The sequence below is a fragment of the Gossypium hirsutum genome, chromosome A08 (genome assembly GCF_007990345.1).
Source record: "Gossypium hirsutum isolate 1008001.06 chromosome A08, Gossypium_hirsutum_v2.1, whole genome shotgun sequence".
NCBI classification, from domain to species: Eukaryota; Viridiplantae; Streptophyta; class Magnoliopsida; order Malvales; family Malvaceae; genus Gossypium; species Gossypium hirsutum.
In genome coordinates, this window is record NC_053431.1 from 89861360 (window position 1) to 89881781 (window position 20422).

Below are 20422 nucleotides of genomic sequence, written 5' to 3' on the forward strand. Positions count from 1 at the left end.
TCTTCTTCCTCTAATTTTGGTTGTAAATGAATAAAAATAAAATTTTTTCTTTGTTTTTATTAAATTATAACTTAATAATCATTTTACTATTACAACCTTTATTATAAACATATAATAACACATAATGGATATCCATTTATGGCCATTCCCACTATCAATGGTCTAATATCAACTTAAGGACCTTTCATTTAATAAGCCATGGCAATTAAGCACTTTAATAAAGTAGAATGCAACTTTTTCATTTTACGCTATTTAGTCCTTTTTCTCCAATTGAGCTATTAAACGAAAAAATTAGCTCGCGAAATTTTCACACATATATAATTACATGCTGTAAACACATAAAATAATAATAAAAATAATTTTTCAACCTCAGATTTGTGGTTCCGAAACTACTGTTCCAATTTAGCTAATGTAACACCCCTAACCCGTATCCGTCACCGGATTAGGGTTTTGAGGTATTACCGGTCATATCACAGTTCATATAGATATTCATTACATTTCACAATTCAAAATTTAATCTAACATATATAAAAACAAATTATATATATACAGAATATATAACAAATCATCTATTTCGTTAATTGAAATAGTAACCAATCATTATATGGCTTTAGCATAGGTATAAATTATACATCAAATAGAACAAATTTCAAAATTAAACTTAGCAATCATTTATGCGGCATTGATATAATAGTTAATATGAATTTACCTGTTTTGTACATTAATGCAAATTAAAAACATCCATTCAGATGTATGTGTATATATATATAAGCATATCCAAATAAAGCATTATGGCAAGTCAAATTTACGGATTAATATACAACCTAACATATAATAAGCACAACCATATTTCACCAAGTTCAAACACAAATCACCATATCATCATTAACCATCTTCGGACATAAATAACAATTTATTTCATATTATAATTCACAAACTAAGAATTATATGTAAACATTATACTAAATTACTTATACATGACCAATTCACTTCACATCTATTCAACTATCAATTTAATCACATAAGATTATACCACACGTAATGATACCTTAACTAAATATACCATTTCATAATTATTTAACCTTAAATATTATACACATTATGCTAGCTCAATTAACCAACCATTCATTCATAAAACATATTTCCATCTTGCCATAACAAATCGTATCAAACTAGCCATTACACAATCAACCATGTGTTCATCAATTTACCTCATTACTAAGTTATGCTCAATTCACTAGACAAATTATACTCATACATTTCCATTACAAACCTAATATAAAGATTATTGCACATTCGAATATACATATATATATTTATAAATTATTAAACCAATCATAAATATAAAACATATCATATAATATATATACCAAATTAATCTCCAACCATGTTTGGATTTAACTGAATATTCTTTGTCACCAAATCATATAATAACATCTTAGCAACACATATCAACAAAATTCACATATACTTTTATCCGTGCATAAACCATAGCCAAATCAACCTCATATATACATCCAAAATCACCAACCATTTTCAAAGCATATAAGACATATAAACATGACTAAAGTTTCATATAATCACTTAACATATTAGCCATTTTCGCATGGCTTAATATATATACACAACTTTAAACTTAACTAAACATAACCTAGCTTATACATGCCATAAAATCAAATTCAAACTTATAATGTACCAAAAATGGTCGATAGTGTGATAAACTTTGCTGACGATCCCTGAGCTCGTAACTTGAATCCAAAATCTATATAACAGAGGTAAACATAAACACACACAGTAAGCTATTTAAGCTTAGTAAGTCATAAGCAAATAAATCATTAAATGAACATTAGCATTGAGTCAACTAAACCGAATCAAATAATCAATAATCAAATACACATTTTTCATGCTTGAAATTCATATACCATTACATGAATGATATGTAATAATTTTAACTTGGCCGAATACACATAAGTTTATAAGCATATAAAATTCTCAATTTCTTAATTCATATTTCATTTGTTCATCTCAAATATATACTCACCTTATCTTTTAAAACATTTAACTTAGCACATACCTGACATTTTAGTTCGATTTCACATTCGATCTAAACTTGATATTGCACGTTGAACCATTCAGAATTGAATAGGATACTCGGATAATCACATATATCAAACAATTCCAACGTCCTAGACGTGGTCTTACATGCTATCTCATATCGATGCCACTGTCCCAGACAGGGTCTTACACGAATCAAATACGATGCCGATGTCTCAGACATGGTCTTACACATAACCATATATAAATCGATGCCAACGTCCAGATGTGGTCTTACTTGAAAACACATATATCGATGCCAACGTCCCAGACATGGTCTTCCTTGAAAACACATATATCGATATCCTATGGATCGTACGGGGCTTTCAGACGTCATAACTTAGTTGAATCGAATTCATAAACTTAATTTCCAAACATATACACATTCGGTCATAATATATAAATACTCATAAAAGTCAATTCAATATTTTAAGTTTACATTTGTTCAAAATTAACAGCATTTACTTTCTTATAAACTTACCTCGGACGAAGAAAAACGGAACGGGACGGCTAGTCGACAACTTTAGTTTTCCCCCGATCCAAATCTGATTTCTTTGGTTCTTGATCTAAACATATTCAAATTAAACTCTTTCAACATAGTTTCACTCATTTTAGTCTAAAAACACACATATGGGTAAATTACTATTTTACCCCTGACATTTTACACAATTTAGTCCAAATTGCATAAAACACAAAACGTGTAAAATTTGCACACACCATGCTTAGGCTAAACATTCCTAGTGTTCATACAAGTCCATACATTTCATTTGTTTCATATTTTAGTCCCTTAATTTATTATTTTTGTAATTTAGTCCTAATTACTCAAAATCATAAAAAATTCCAATACAAAACATATCAGTCCAAATCATATCTTTCATATTTCACCAACTAACATCACAAAACTCAAATATTCATCAATAGCATAACTCAAAAAATTCACCAAAATCAGAAATTCGAGCATGGGCTTTGTAGATAACATAGCAACTATCTTAAAAACGTAAAAATTATCAAATACCGAGCTAGAACTTATCTTGAATCAAGCTTGGACAATGGTCGAACCGAAGCTTTCTTTATTTCTTTTTCTTTTCTTTAGTTTCTGTAATGGCCCAAAATTTACGGGTATCAAAAAAGTACATTATCGGGCTTCTGTCTTAGTGAAACAGGTCCGTAAATAATTATTAGAAATAATTATAAGTCTAGTAGTGTGTTTAATTGGGTCTTAATTAGGTGAATTTAGTTTAATTTAGAGTAATTAAAAAAAGGGGGATTAGATTGAATAAAGGGTAAAAGTTTAATTATAGATTAATAGAAAATAAAAAGGACCAAAAGGGAAATTAAGCCACATTTGGAATTTAAGGCGGAGGAAATAAAATCTAAGATTTTTGTTTTAATTATATATATTATATTATGAAATAAGTAAATAAACCAAAACATGCCAATTGTATGGTTATAATTAAATACATGTGTAAAATACAAGAAAATACACTTGAAATATATTTGTATATTTACTTAAATAATAAGTAAAAGATATTTATTGATTATTATTATTTAATTGATATTATATTAGTGAATAAATTAATAAGTTGACAAATGTAGGATAATGAGATAATACATGTGTAATAATATGTATAATACAATTGTAATATAAGTATTATTTATTAAGTAGATATTTATTATTTATTATTTATTATTAATAAGTAAAAAATATTTATTAGATAAATAATTAAAATTATAAGATTTTTGGTATGAAAAACAAATTAGATAATGACATTTGTAATAATATGAATATATACATTTGTATTATAATTATGTATTTACTTAAATTTTAAGTTAAAGATATTTATTAATTAAATATTGATATTATAAGATTTTTATTTGTTAAATAAATAAAAAAAAGACAAATGGATGGTAATGATAGTGTAAAAATGTATAAAGATACATGTATACAAATGTATTAATTATATTGTTATTAAATAGATATTTTATAATTATTAAATTAACTTAAATATAAAATAAAGTAAACAAAATAAAATGGCCCGAAAGCATAAAATAAATAAAGAAACAAAACAAAAGAAACAGAGAGCAATTCGAATAGGGAGAAAGAAAGAAGGAAAGGAAAAACTAAGGTCTGAGAGCTTTAAGCTTTAATAGGTAAGTCAATCAAGCCCTTTTCTTTTAATTTTGATATTTTAGAAGTCTTAAAACAAGATTTTGATAGAATTAAGTTGATAGGTTGGAAGTTCATAAGTTTTTAAGTATAGTTTATGTTGAAAAAAAAAGATGAATTAGGGATTTAATTGAATGAATTCTAAGTTAGAATTAGTAAAAGGATTAAAATTGTAAAGTAAGCTATAAGTTTTGTCTTAGAAGGACTAAATTGAAAGAAATTTTAAATTAGAGTTTTGTTATGAATATTAGATAATTAAGTTGAATATGGAAGGAATTTGAATTGAGTTAAGAAAATAAGTAAGTTTAGTTAGAATTAAATTGAAACTAGGATATAAATTGAATAGAATTTAATTATTTATTTTAAACTAGTGTTGTAATTAATAGTGTAAATTATTTTAATTTTTGGTAGCTAATAAAGAATCTGAGATGTCAACGCAAAAGGGGGAGGAAAAGATAGACGAGGAGTAACTCGAGAAAATTTACGATTTGTATTACTATAACTCAAACTATTATTTATTAAATGTTATATTTAAATTTATATGTAAGGTAAGTACATTATAAGGTAAGTATTAATATTTGAAATGAAGTATGGATAAGTATGAGTATTAAATTACATGTGGATTAAGATTGGAAGTATATTGAATTGATTGTATATTGAAATGGAACTGAAATTGATATGGAAATGAAATTGAAATAAATAAATAAATAAACAAAAAAGCGAAAGAATATCCTATTAACTAGTCGGACTGTGTCAGATATAATTGGCGTGCCATAGAATTTTGAGAAGGGATTTGGAGATGTGATTTGGAGATGCTGATGTTTATATCCTTCGGATTTATCCGAAGAGGCACTCTGTGCTATTCTGGTGTGTTTTGGATGGATTATATTATTTTGGTGTGTTTGGGAGGATTATATGATACTTGTGTGTTATGGAGAATTATACTAGCGTGTTTTGGTTGGACATTTCTGGTGTGTTTGGATGAAATTCGTGTATCTGTCAAAGTCTAATTTATGTTAATAGGGTGACAAATGAAATGAGTAAATTGAATGAATTTGATTTTTTGAATGATTGAAAATATGTGAATGAAAAGGAGGTATAAGTTGATTTATGAATCATTGTGATATATGTGATATGATAATATGTAATTAAAGCTTATGAATTGATGGAAGAACAGATTGTAAAAATGTAATATTGTTGATGAAATGATATAATTGTTATATGATATTAAATGGAAATTAATCTTTATGATTTATAATGTTTATGATAAATACAATTTAAATTATTTGAATTATATAGTTTGAGTTATGGTAATAACACTGAGTATAAAATACTCAGTGTACGGTTGTTTTCGTGCGCAGGTCAATAGAAGTCCAGAGTCCCCGTTCATCATCCAAACGGTCCCGACTTCAACGTAAAATTTTTGGTGATGTTTTCTTCTTTAAATGAAAGTGGCATGTACATAGGTATTATAATGGTTATTTTGGTATGTTATATAATTATGTTGTAAATAAAAGTATTTGGCGTTTTGATGTTTTAAACTAGTGAAACGGTAGAAAATTGTTTATGGTATTAGTATGAATTAAAATGGTTTGAATGATTTTATGAATTAATTAGAAATGGTAATTAAGTTATCAAGTCAATATGTTAAGTACAATTTAGGTATATTTGAGTATGTACATGCATTAGTTGAATTACTGGAATTGGTATTGGTTACTGTTTGAAAATTTGCAGGGAAGGTTAGATATTTATAAAGGGCATATATTGAGTTTTGTTTTTTAAAAAAATTATGAAAAAAATTTGGAGTACTTGAAGAAGTCCCGTTCCATTTTTACTATGCGATTTGGGTCTCGAGGGTCCATTAAAGGGACTTTATGATTTAATTTTAATATGTTTGTTATTTATTTATGAATTGTACATAAATTGATCGATATGTTCAGTAATGCCTCGTAACCCTGTTCCGGTGATGGTTTGGGATTAAGGGGTGTTACAATTATTGGTATTAGAGCTATCAGGTTTAGCTGATTCTCAACCTAAATTGGGTTCAGAAGTAAGTTTAGAAGTACATGCCACTGTTGAGTGAAATTGAGTCGGGATTTTGGATGCTGACCTATTTGTTTGTTTTGTTTTATAGATTAAAAATGTCAGATGAAAGGATAAATAACACAAATGAAGAAATGTATACCGGAGACGAAGAGTCATGTGATTTAGATGAAACAGAGTCAGCTACTCCTAGTGTAAATCTGGTCAGAAGTCAACCCCCTAATGTAGAAAGAGAAAATGTTAGAGAAAGAGATAATTCTAATTTGTTAAGAGCAATAGCTGATGCACTACAACGAGTAGTGGAGATTGTACTTGCTACCACATCTACTCCTTCTACTAGACGGGTTCTGATTAAGGAATTAAGGAAGTGCGGTGCCACATAATTCTTAGGCCTGAAAGGAGTTGATCCGTTCGCTATTGAGAATTTGATAGAGTCAACCAAAAGAGTTTTACAACAATTGGAATGTACCCCCTGAGAGTGTTTAGTATGTATTGTATCATTGTTACAATGTGAGGCGTACCTATGGTGGGACCGACTCGTCAGGTAACATGGGATTTGTTTCAAAAAGAATTTCATAAGAAATATATCAGGGAATGTACATTGAAGATAAGAAAGAAGAATTTTTAGTGCTGAAACAAGGAGAAAGACATCATCAATTCGGCCCTTTTAAAAATAACCATCAAATTTTCACTTTATGCAATTAAGCCCTTTTTTAAATCGGGCAGTCAAACGAAAAAATTAAATCATGAAAATTTCACACATATAAATTCACATATAATAAACACAGAAAATAAATTTTAAATATTTTTCTGACTCGGATTCATGGTCCCGAAACTACCGTTCCAATTAGGGTCTAAATCAGGCTGTTATAGTTAAAACCGGGCTATTACATTGATTTTGTTTATAAACATATATCTCTATATGTTAACTTAATAAAATGATGTTTGGTCTACGGTAAAGTTTGGAATGTGACATGCATATGGTCTATTTAAATTATGAATTGAATCATGGGTTAAGTACGAATTATAATTGCTTGTGTCTAATATTTATGATGGTGCCTATGAGGGCATATTGGTTGTATGCTTAGAAATGAGTTTATGTTTTGAATTTTCATGAATAGGTTATGTTTTGGGATGTATTTAGATTAGTTATTGAATGCATTATAGGTCATTATGGGAAGGATAAGTACTGATATGTGCAAAGAGAATTATAGTCTCGTTGATGATAATGTTATTTGAGTACCAAATGTGGCAAACTTGAAGTTAAAATGATTGGAATATGACTTGTATGTGAAAGGTATGTGTAATTGAGTAAGAATAGGTTATATGGAAATGGAACAATTTGGTGTATTATATGAGGTTGTTAGTTTTTTATTGAGTATGCTTGGGTTGGGATTGTTAGAAATGAATTTGAAAGGTATTATGTAGATCTATTAACATTTGTTTTGTTTAGTGAATGGTGTCTTCATTTTGAAAATGAAAATATTTTCAAACTTGTGATTTTGACCATCTAGGTAAAAGCATCGATACTTGACCAAATGAACAATGTTTCGAAAATGGCAGAATCCAAAAACAATATCGATACTGATTTCTGGTATCGATACTTTTGATAAAGCTATCAGTACTTGTTCCTTTTGTATTGATACCTAGTTTCAAGTTTTGAAAATTTTTAGATTGGTTCTTAATCATGCTCAAATCTATTAAATTATGTTTGTATGCTCGATTTAGTTTCTGTTTGGTTCATAACTCTTATTATGCATGTATTTAGAACAACTTGATGCTTTAAATTGAATTAAATGTTATGATTTGCATGTGAATGTTTTGATAACTATAGTAGCATCCTGAAACTTGGGTCCGGTGATCGGACCGGGTGAGGGGTGCTACATTTAGTGGTATCAAAGCTATAGGTTTAGTTGATTCTAGGACTGAACATAGCATGTGTTGAGTCTAGAAATACATGCCACAATAACCTATGATAGTGTTATGTCTTCAAATCCAGATTGACTCTATTTTTATACATTATGATAGTGGAATTAAATCATGTTGTATCTGGTAAGTAAATAGTAATGTTCCTGATTCCGATCAAGGAATTTTTATAGAGTGCTCGTACAGAAAGTGTTAAGGAATGAGGCAATATATGCCTACTCCTAGTTCTTAAACTAGTGATTCACTTAATACCTGAGAGCTACTCCTTTAGCTCCACAACCGCTAAAACAACCTCTAACCTCGATTGTGCCTGCTATAGCACCCGTTGTCCTTAAAACCCAAATTTGATAAACATTATCTGACCTTGACCAGAAAAAATTTTAATCAAGGAATAGAAGAACTCTGAGTTGAAATGTGCAGTATTGTTATGGAAGGAAGAAACATATCAGTGGTAGGTAACCCTGACATTAGGGACACTGAGAAACCGGGATATGCATTAGAGCTAAAATATTTTTTTGTATTGGCTGAGTGAGCTCAAATATGGTTATGATATGAAATGAAAAGATTGAGCTAAGTCAAACAATTAAGATACTAAAACACAAAGTGCAGCCAGACCTTTTTTGACTCTTTGTCTAAGCAGACAAGAGATTTCAAATGTTAATTATAATATCCTGATTTTGGGCCTAGTCGGAATAGTGGTTTCGTGACCACAAAATCCGAGATAGAAATAATTATTTTATGATTATTTTGAGGTCTATGATATGATTGCATGATTGTGTGAAAATTTCGTGAAGAAAATTTATGCATAAAGTGCTTAAATTGAAATTAGGGACTAAATCGAATAATTTGTAAAACTTGCATTCTAGAAGTTTCTAGTATGAAATTGTTTTGAAATATTAATTAGGAGGTCTTAAATAGAAATTTTACCAATTTCTAAGTTTATGGACAAAAATTGGACATGGATGGAATTTTTGGAAAGTTTAGTAGTAAGGGCATTTTGGTCATTTAAGGGTAAAATGAATTAAAATACAAAATTAAAAGCCAATTTTGCTCATCTTCAACCCCATGGTCGAATATAGCAAGGAGAAACCATGGCTAGGGTTTTTCAAGCTTCCAAGCTCGATTAGCAAGGAAAACTAAAATTTGGGCTAAAATGGGGAAAATACCAAGTTGTGGACGAAATGGTAAAAGTAGCCAGTTTCGCATACGAGGTAATTTCATGTGTAAATGTAGTAACATAATTGTCATTTTAAGCAATTTAATGTTGTTTATATGATATGATGCTGATTATTATCATGAAATATTATGATTTGTGGTTATTGTTGAATAATATGTAATTATGTGAATTACTTGATGAGTATGAACTATCACCGAAGTATCAATTTCGATATTCCGTGGAAGATGGCAAAGATGTGTGATCGAGGAAAACGCCTGTTTGAACCTTAGGAATATATTAGGATACAAGTGACATGTCACTAGGATGTTTGGGCATCCGAACTCGTTGAGTTGAGTCCGAGTTCGCTTATGGATGGAATGTCCAAACTCGTTGAGTTGAGTCCGAGTTCGAGAGATGTAACTAGGCATCCGAGATCGTTGAGTTGAGTTCGAGTTCACTTATGGATGCGAACGCCCGAGCTCGTTGAGTTGAGTCCGAGTTCACTTATGGGCGGGTTACATGGTAGCTTGGCTACATATGTGGCACTTATGTGCAAACTTTCCATGTATCCGAATTATATTCCGATGTGTTCAACGGGTAAAATTCTACTCAAATGGAGGAATACTCGAGATGAAAGGAACGTATTGGTAAGTGTTGTGAAATGAATACTTTGAACAGGTATGTACTTAACCCTCGGGTTAAAAACCCGATATAACAACAATATGGTAAGATGATAAATGAAAATGTGATATGAATGTCTCGATGATGATTATGCAAATGATGTTTTATGTTTGCTTATATAGTTGTGTTACTTGCTATTTGCATGTGAGCTTACTAAGCATTTATGCTTACTTCCTCCTTTTCATTCCTTGTAGTGTTGACAAGCCAGCTCGGAAATCGGGAACGGTCGGAGGCATGCTCACACTATATCCGTATACCATCTTGGCATAATGGCTTGCATATTTTGAGTATGGCATGTATAACATTATAATCATTTTGTATATATGGTCTTATGATATGGTTATTGAGTGGTATGGAAATGCTTGGTAATGATTAGCCATTGGAATGGCTAATCATGATCATATTTGGTGTTATGTATGTCAAATTACTAGGTAATCCATGGAAACCATGAAATAGGTAAAATTTACCATAAAATAGATTCAGACAGCAGTAGTGAAATGAATTTGAAAAATCACTAAAAATATTAGAAATGGAATTAAATAATTAATAAGTTATGGAATCGAAGCTTGATGAGTCTATTTTCATATGGAAGAAGCGAAACAGGTATATGAGCTATATTTTATGAGACGTTTAAATTTTTGTGAAACAGGGCCAGAGCGATTTCTGGATCCCCTGTTCTGACTTTGGAAATTCACCATAAATTGTTCAAAGATAATTAGAAGTCATGATTTATATGTACAGATTCCTTATTGAGTCTAGTTTTATTAGAAACAAATGGCATAGTCATTGAAACTCTGTATAGGGAGATATTTGATTCATAATACACAGAGGTCAGAGTAGTCAAACCCTGAAATAGGGGAGACTTTAACTAATAAACTGTACTACTTGGCTTGACCAAAAATTCTAGAAAAAAAATTATGAAATAGATATATGAGTCTAGTTTCAGGGAAATTTTACAGAATTGGATTTCGAGTTTCGTAACTCGAGATATGAATTTTTAAACGACTATGACGCAGATTGTTAGCTTGACTGAAAATTTTAAAAATAAATTGTTTGAGCTGTTTAAGTAATGAATTAAGTTTGTTAACACCTCGTGTTCGACTCCGGCGATGGTCTCGGGTACGGCGCGTTACATTAATCCTTTGCCCTACAAGAAATTTGAGAAAAGATATGTCTAAACTTGTAAAGCCCTCAACCCAACCCGATTCGCCGGATTCAAATCTTCGGTGTTACTACTCTATCACAAACTTATACTTAACCAAAACATACAATTTTCAACAATTACATCTTATTTAGTAACATTACCCAACCAACTTACCTCTGGGTGTATAATGTGTACTTATGGACATTTGAACAAGGTCTTTCACTTAAAGAGAAATGCTATGAATAAGCTATGGAAATTACATCTGGTGTATAATGTGTACTTACATCTATGAAAATGTTTTCAAACTTGTGATTTTGACCATCTAGGTAAAAGTATCGATACCCGGGACCCAAGTATCGATATTAGACCAAATGAACAATGTTTCGAAAATGGAAGAATCCCAAAACATTATCGATACTGCGTTTTGGTATTGATACTTTTGATAAAGCTATTAGTACTTGTTCCTTTTGTATCGATACCTAGTTTCAAGTTGTGAAAATTTTCAAATTGGTCTTTAATCATGCTTGAATTTATTAAATTATGTTTGTAAGCTCAATTTAGTCTCTGTTTGGTTTACAACTCCTACTATGCATGTATTTAGAATAACTTGATGCTTTAAATTGAATTAAATGTTATGATATGCAAGTTAATGTTTTGATAACTGTAGCAGCATCCTAAAACACAGGTTTGGCGATCAGACAGGGTGTGGGGTGGGAGACATTCAAAATGGTTTTTCTTTCTACTCGATGTGATGGTCATTCTTTCTAACCTAAATGTTCTCTTCTTTTTCGTTAAGCTAGAGCTAAGGTTTCGTTTAATCAGTGGATGACTCAACCTTTTGGTAAGTCTTGTGGCTCTGTATGTTACAATTGTTGAAGAGTAAGGATGTTAAAAGATGTAAGAATAGTAGGGTGTGAGAGGAAAGCCCTAAATAGGGGGTCGCATGTAGTTGAAACGTTAGTAAACTATCTGTAAATAGGGATTTTAATAGAAATTCCATGATCTTTAAGGCAGTTATTGCTCCTGGATCAGGAGGGACGATCGAAACAGAAGCTTCAGGTCGAGATAAAAGTGGGTCTCTGGTGAGTCTCTAGACCTGACTCTTATGTGTTATTTTATGATGGTTCTTTGTATGGTTGATGTTCCTGTAGTTGTGCTTGAGGAGTTGTATATATGTATGTGTATTTTTTGTGAAGCATCTATAAGTATGTAAATGAAGTGTACAATGTGTTGCATGAATATGATGATGTGTGGTAAGCATGCACAATAAATTATGTGTTGGAAAATATGACTCTGTTATGGATATGAGTGAAATCTATGTAAATGTGTCCATTATGTTAAATGAATTATGTATGACAAAGAATGGTTGGAGAAGTAGGGGATTAAGTGGAGTGTCGGGAAAAATATGTGACATGATAATGGTGTTAGATGCCGGTACCCCTCGTGGCGCAGCGGAAAAATTATTCCAGCGATCATCAACCATGGATCCTGTATGAGGAACAAGTCATGTTGAAATAGGGTTGAAGATACACCTTTTTAAACACTAGAGAACACGAATAACGATGTTGGTCGAATTCCTTTGGGCGATCTCAATCCTAGCTGCAAGAAAACTATCTTGGCCTCTACGTAGTCTACCCAGTTAAGCAACAACAAAACTCTTTGAACTTTTTCAGAGAGAATACAAAACTTTTGTTTGTTAAACCTAGTTTGATTTTCTTACCCACTTATTTTTTAGACAATTAGGGATTTTATTCATTTTATTAATATCATATATTAAAATGAAATAATTCCCTTTTTACTTTTTAGAGAAAATCATGGAAGATATTAAAGATTATATTATTTCCAAAGTAATCTTAACTTCCATAAATATTAACTCTGGAAAGTAATTGCAAACCGTGTCCACTAGGCAATAGTGTCAGCTAGGCAATATTGTTCTCTAGGTAATGTTATCCATTAGGTGATACCGTCCGTCAAAGATATATGTAAGAGGGTATACGCCCAACATTTTTGCGTGAAGTTTGTTCGCTTTAACCATAGGGTGTGACCTTGTAGGTTCGTGTAACGTTATTAGTAATGCTAGAACATTTCTAATGTTACAAACAATTAGTGGCATCTATCCATGCATCATTGCTACCCAAGTTAGAAGAACTCATAATTCGATATAACCTTTCTGTGATAAATTTTTCATGTATTATATCCTTTTATCATTTATATCTAAATTGGACACAAGTAATAGTATAGTCACACTTGTATAGTCCAATCTCATATTTTTTGATATTCTGAGTATACTACAATAAACAAATAAGTTTGGTATCTCATATTAACTTATTTGAGCATGACTATGCATTTTTAGTTTCACTCCATCAAGTGGCACAATATATTACTCCCATTATGTAGGAGGGATAAATCATATCTTGATCAATCATATCCCACTACATAGATTGTGGCATACATAACATTAGTCTTTATAGTACAACCTGTTATGGTAGACGTTTGACTATATCAAAATATACAACTCATAATGTTTAGACAATGATGATCTCAAATCTAAGGATCATATACATAGTTATCACTATGAGTAATGTTTGTGACTATTGCATAATAATTTAAGAAACATACTCATGGCGGGTCAATCCAATATGTTGTTATCTAACACATACTCATGTATTGATTTTGACATCCCTATATCAATGACAGCACTTTGTCATCAATCAACTACACATTAATCTCAATGTATTATTGCTATCCAAACCCACAATAATACTTAACTATGAACCTTTTAAGAATAATCACATCATTCTCAGGACTTTTTTATTAATCAATTTATTTATACACACAGAAAAAGAAACTAAAATAACAATGGTAATATCTTATATTAACAAACAAGGTAAAACAAGTATGTAATTACAATCATCTCATGATTGGTCTTTGGGCATACTCTAACAAATGGACCCTACGGTGGTGCTTTGATGACGTCCAATGGGACAGTAAACATAAGAAAATGTTAGTTTGCCAGATATGTGGAAAGACCATGGCCATGGCATATTCTGGAAATGGTGGATGAGCTGCATTTGTCTACTAGGGTTTCTACATGTCCCGGGGGCGATGATGGGAAAACCTCAGACGATATTGAGTTTAGGCAAATCCATATCGTCAAACACCACAATTTATGTGGTGCTTTGGTGGCTAATCAAACAAAGCCTTTGTGGTGAGTTCTCTAAGAGGCCTATGTGCCATATTATTTAGAAAGCATTTGTGGCAAGTTATCTGAAAGGCCTATGTGACATATTATTTGGAAAGCCTTTGTGGTGAGTTATCTAAGAGGCCTATGTGGCATATTATCTGGAAAGCCTTTGTGGCGAGTTATCTGAAAGGCATATGTGGCATATTATCTGAAAAGGCTTTGTGGCGAGTTATTTGAAAGGCCTATGGTGGCATATTATTTAGGAAGCCTTAGTGGCGAAGTTATTTGGAAAGCCTTTCCTGCAAGTCATCTAAAAAACCTATATGGCGAATTCTGTAAAGCCTAAGTGGTGAGTTGTTAGTCTACCTTTTTGGCGAGATTTGGACATGTTTTTGAGGAATTATTTGAAAGAGTTCTTGGCAATGGTACCCGACTGATGAATCTGCCATAGTTTCTCATTAGGACAGAAAGTTGGCATATCTATAATTATGGGTGGTGTAAGTGTTCACCAAACCTGGAAGTTTTCACATTATGTAGCAAAGACATCTAACTTTCTATTAGATGATCTAAAATAGTACATTAGTTAAACCAAGTTCGTTTTCTGTATCGATTTAAAGATACGATGTGATTGGAGAACTGACAGCCCGCCAGAGTCAGTATAAGAATCTGTCATATATCATTATGAGGAATGTATCCAACTTCTCTTTTCAAGGAGACTGTGAATTAGGATCCTCAATAAGGTGTGAAGTCTGGGATCTTCCAATAAGCGGAATGTGCATAAGGGGGTTAAATGCAGAGACTGGCGTAATGTTATCCGCCAGGAACCAAAAAAGTATTCGCCAAAGTCTAAAAAGAAGTCCAAAATCTTCAAGTTAAGTAATTAAACAACAACATTTAAAGGTAATTTTGGTTGAGACTCACTAAGTTCCGTTGAACTTACATGCTTCTAGTTGTAATGCAGGTTCTTGGAATTGAACCAGTACACCAGAAGGGACCAAACTAGGAACGCGTTAGGGTGGCTATTCGAAGAGCAATATTATGCATACAGAAAGGCATTTTTGGATATATGGCAAGTAGTATTCTACGCCATGATTAATTCTGCTTTAACAAATATTTAAGTTGTAATGTCTTATACTGCTTTTGAGAACTCGTTGTAATTAATAAAGTCTATTTCAAAATCTTTTGACTTAAATAAGAAAATAAATAAATAAGAAGTATGTTCAGTATGGTTTTCGTCAATTGTAAAATTTTTGTTAAGTATTGTGGCATCCTATATCCAGATTCGGTAAATCAAGTCAGGTATAAAGTATTACACACTACCTAGTCAATACATCCACCTTTATTGCCCATCTCCCATTTCCAACATCTTTTCTTCACTATAACATCAACCAAATAAATTCTTTAGTAAAATTTGTATCGCTAAATCAGTCCCACTATTTTAACTTCTAACCATTTAGCAATAAACCTACCCTTAAACGCCAATCAACAAACCCAACTAAACCCTTCACCCATAGCCAATAGCAACCCCCATCTAATCTAAAATAGTACTCGAAAATAAAATCATTCAAGACCCGTACCTTAACCCCCAAACAAAATTAAACCTATAAGAAGAAAAATAAGATTTAAAAATCAATAAAATAGAAAATAAAGATAGTTCGAAACCAACTTCATTAGATGGCAAAGACAGTTGATTGGAACAACATTTCTTTGCATCTCATTTGAAGATCTCTATATTTTAGGATTCTTTTAGGAACCTTGACTCGATAACATGAAAGAGGAATGAGAGAACTACATTTGGATGCCATTTTTTGTGTTAGAGAAGGCAACAACAATAATCGTACATCCCTTAGGTGGCTTCAACAACTTCAACAAAAACAAAAAGAAAGAGGATACATTTTAGCTTGGAAGGGAGGCACAATAAAAAAGAAAGACTGGAGATATGTCAGGTTTGTAATATTATGCCAACAAAGCTTGTTGCCAATTTTACTATTAAACTGTGCATTAGTATATATGGTAAAATATAATTTATTGGAAGGGAATGAAAAATTAAATACTTATAGGGTAATAAATTTGTTACACGACTATATCAGTGTTAATTGTATCAATGTTATAGATTTTAATTGAGCATTAAATTTTAGTCCATCGAATTCCATTAATTATATTTTAGTAAATTTTTCGAGATACTGCTTGCAAATTGGTGGAACAAAATTATTTATGGTTATTTTTTATAATTGTATTATGATGTTGTAATTAAATATAAAATGAAAATAAAAAGAAATTCAATTATAATCCTAATATTTTTTATTGATAAAAATGCGATGATGGAAAATCCTAGTACTGGTGCTGTTGGTGATCCTTGCGATGATGGGGATCGGAACACCAAGAAAGTTCGTTTCAAAGAAGTGGTTGCTGGAGAGAGACTAATATGGCTGTAGATTCAAATCAACAGCCGATGATGTCATTCAAAGATAAACTTTTGGGGGTTGGTCTGTCTTACCCCGATGGGTACCCTATAAGAAACGAGTGTGATCTTGTTTTACAGGATGGAGATGTTAACATGTCAATGGTTAATGGGATCCCGACAATCACTTTTTTGGATCGCATCAAAGACATACTGTTCAAAGAGATAGAATCGACTGTTATTCTTAAATTGCTCGAGCGTAACATTGGTTATAACGTGCTATACAACCGTATCCTTAATCTATGAAAATCGGTCAATTATTTTCACTTAATGGATATTACTAATGGGTATTTTTTGGTGAAATTTCAGGAAATGGAAGATTACAATAAAGTTCTAACCCAGGGACCTTGGATTATTTTCGGGCAATACCTCACTGTACAACCATGGACGAAAACTTTTAATCCAGAGCAGCCCTATCCCAGTGTGGTGTTGGCTTAGATTCGCTTGCCGGGCCTCCCGGGTTATCTGTACAAGAGACAAATCATTGAAGCTATTGGCGGATTAATAGGGAAAGTTGTTAAACTAGACCTACAAGCCGACAACAGAACCCGGGGACGTTTTGCTCGTTTAGTAGTGTTCATTAATCTGGACGAACCACTTACCTCTGAAGTCTTGGTGGATGGAGTAATCCAACGAGTTGAGTATGAGGCACTTCCGACGGTTTGTTTCAGTTGCGGGAAATACGAACATGTTAAAGATCTATGCCCGCCGGTAGGGTTTAAGGTGGCTTTGGACAGGTCGGGGACTGAGGAAATGGTGGCTTCCGGTGATGGAGTGGGAGATGACAATGATGGAAAGGGAGTCGATTATGGACCTTGGATGTTGGTCGAGAGAAAATCCCGGCGGGGTAAACGAGATTCTCGGGCTAGTGGAGATGCGAAATCTGGAAAGGACTCTTTGCGATCTAGGTTTGCACCGCTAATGGTGGATGGTGGCTCAGGGGGAGATGTTAATGGAGTTAATGGGGGGATTTTGAGTGAAAAGGAAAACGGTTGTGCGGCTAAGGGGGATAATTATAATGAAAATAGGGTTCTTTCTAAAGAAGATTCGGGCCTTTTAGTTGATTTGGGTCGTGGAACTGAGGGGATGTTTAATAAGTTGGCTAGGCCTATTGTGGGCTCAAGAGAGAGTGGGTCGAATTTTGTTGGGCTAAGTTTATTGAGGGGAGACAAAATTTCTAAGTCTTTGGGGAAAAGCCTGTAGGGTCTGATGGGTTAATACAAAAAGACAAGGACCAGTCAAATAAATTGCCCAACTCTAATTCAATTTCTTTTTTGCCGTCTGCAAGTTCAATGCGTTTGTTGGGGGGTGAGGCACAGATAAGTGGGAAAATGGATTTTTAGCATGGTGGGCTGAGTAAAGAAAGGACTGGACCTGACGGTCTATTACCGCTTAATGGGTTATCTATTGGTGGTATTGAGAAGCCCTCATTAATCTAAATAAATAGTATTTAAATAGTTTTTCTACTAATGGTTTATTTGAACAGGAAATTGTGCAGGTACATTCGGGTTCTTCTGGAAACATGGGGAATAATTTAGTTCTTAATAATCCTATGTTTGAAGGCCCTACTAAATCAGTGGTTAAATTAGACGAGACAATTTTAGACCCAAAACACCATTCGGCCTTTAGTTTTAATGATAATATTGCAACTAAAACATAAAAAGGTAATAAGAAAAATATTTTAGTTAGTACTAATAAATTTTTTCTATTTCCAGAGGACGTGGTTCGGATAAGAAAATAGGTAATAATCGGGGTGGAACTTCCCTTAATCGCTCGTTTAAGGATAAATGAGGTAGATTAAAAAATGCTGGAATTTCTCGAATTCCTTTGACAGAAGCTATTAGTTCTATGGTGAATCTTGTCAACTCGCAAGTTGGGCATGGAGCAAAAAGGATGGTAGGCAGTACTGAGGGACAGACCGCTGGTCCTGGGTCCACATCTACATGAGTTGATGATTTTCCTACTTTTTGTTACTTTTAATATTATGATGAATTTTACTATTTTTTGTTAGAATTGTCAAGGTTGTGCTGGTTTGAAATTTCCTCATATTTTTTGGAAGTATAATAGAGAACATAAACCTGATTTAGTTGGCCTCTTAGAAATAAGAGTAAGTGGTTCTAAAGCGGATTCTGTCATTGCTAAGCTTGGTTTTGACTTTTCGCATCGGGTGGAGGCTGTGGGTTTCTTAGGGGGAATTTGGATAGGATGGAAGGATACCATCTCTGTTGATATTTTGGGTAACCATTCCCAATTCATTCTTCTTAAAATTTCTAGGAAGTCATATTGGCAACCGGTGTTGGTCACTTTTGTTTATGGAATCCTAATAGTCAAAAGCGGAAACAGTTATGGGATGTTCTCAAGCATACAGTACCGATGGATGAGACTCCATGGCTCGCGATTGGTGATTTCAATGTTATTTTAGATTCGAGGGAAAAAAGAGGTGGCCGGGTCATTGGGAAAAGGTGCGCTCTCTTTAGTGAGTTCATGGATTCCATGGGTTTACATGATTTGGGGTTTAGTGGTCCCAACTTTACTTGGAATAGAGGGGGAGTTTTTGAGAGATTGGATAGGGCAATTTGTAATGATGCTTGGAGCCTAAAATTCCCCTTATCCAAAGTTCTACATATGCAGAAGCTAAAATCTGATAATAGACCTATCAAATTATCTATTTTGCTAGAGGTTCAGCCTTCCTCTAGAAGACCTTTTCGTTTCTTGGCTGGTTGGGTTGAAAATCAAGGGTTTTCCAAGTTTGTTAAAGATAATTGGAGCTTTATGGGTGATATGACGACTACTCACGCTACCTTCACTGATAAAGTGAAATTATGGAATAAGGAGGTTTATGGACACATTATGCAGCAAAAGATTTTTTTGAAGAAAAAACTAGATAATGTCCAAAAGGTGATTGATCGAAGAAGCTCGACTTTTTTACAGCAGGTTGAGTTAGAAATCCACAAAGAGCTTGAATCAGTGTTGCATCATGAGGAACTCTTGTGGACGCAGAAGGCTAGGTGTGATTGGTTAGTTTTTGGGGATCGTAACACAAGATTTTTCCATAGGCGAACTCTTCAGAGAAGGAAACAAAATCGTATTCTAGCTTTGAAAAATCAAACGGGAGAGTGGGTTATCGACGAAGAAGAATTGAAGCAGGAAACGGTCAATTTCTATAAAAATCTTTATGGGGAGCAATCTAGAAAAATAGGAAATCTTGGGGAAGGTGTTTTCCCGCGTCTAGCCAGTGAGGAGATTAAAAAGGCACTTTTTGACATGGCCCCTTTAAAAGCACCCGGTAGTGATGGATTACACACTATATTCTATCAGAGTCAATGGGAGTCTGTTGGATATTCTATCAGAGTCAATGGGAGTCTGTTGGACCTTCGATCTGTGAATGGGTCAAGAAGATTTTCTCTGGTGACAACATTGAACTAGACCTTAATAATTCCCTTATTGTCCTAATTCCTAAAGTACAGCACCTGGAATGCCTTTCGCAGTTTCGCCTGATCAGCGTTTGTTCGATCCTTTACAAGCTTGTGATGAAGGTCATTGCTAACAGATTTAAAATGGTCTTT

The 20422-nt window shown here is 32.7% G+C and overlaps 1 long non-coding RNA gene across 1 annotated transcript; it reads right to left on the reverse strand.

Moving 5' to 3' along the window:
• Positions 1 to 17034: 17034 nt before the first annotated feature.
• On the reverse strand, positions 17035 to 17841 carry LOC121204978 (uncharacterized). Its single transcript, XR_005900179.1, has 2 exons — positions 17459 to 17841; positions 17035 to 17321 (listed from the first exon to the last, which is right to left on the reverse strand). It is a non-coding gene; the product is annotated as an uncharacterized lncRNA (long non-coding RNA).
• Positions 17842 to 20422: the final 2581 nt, after the last annotated feature.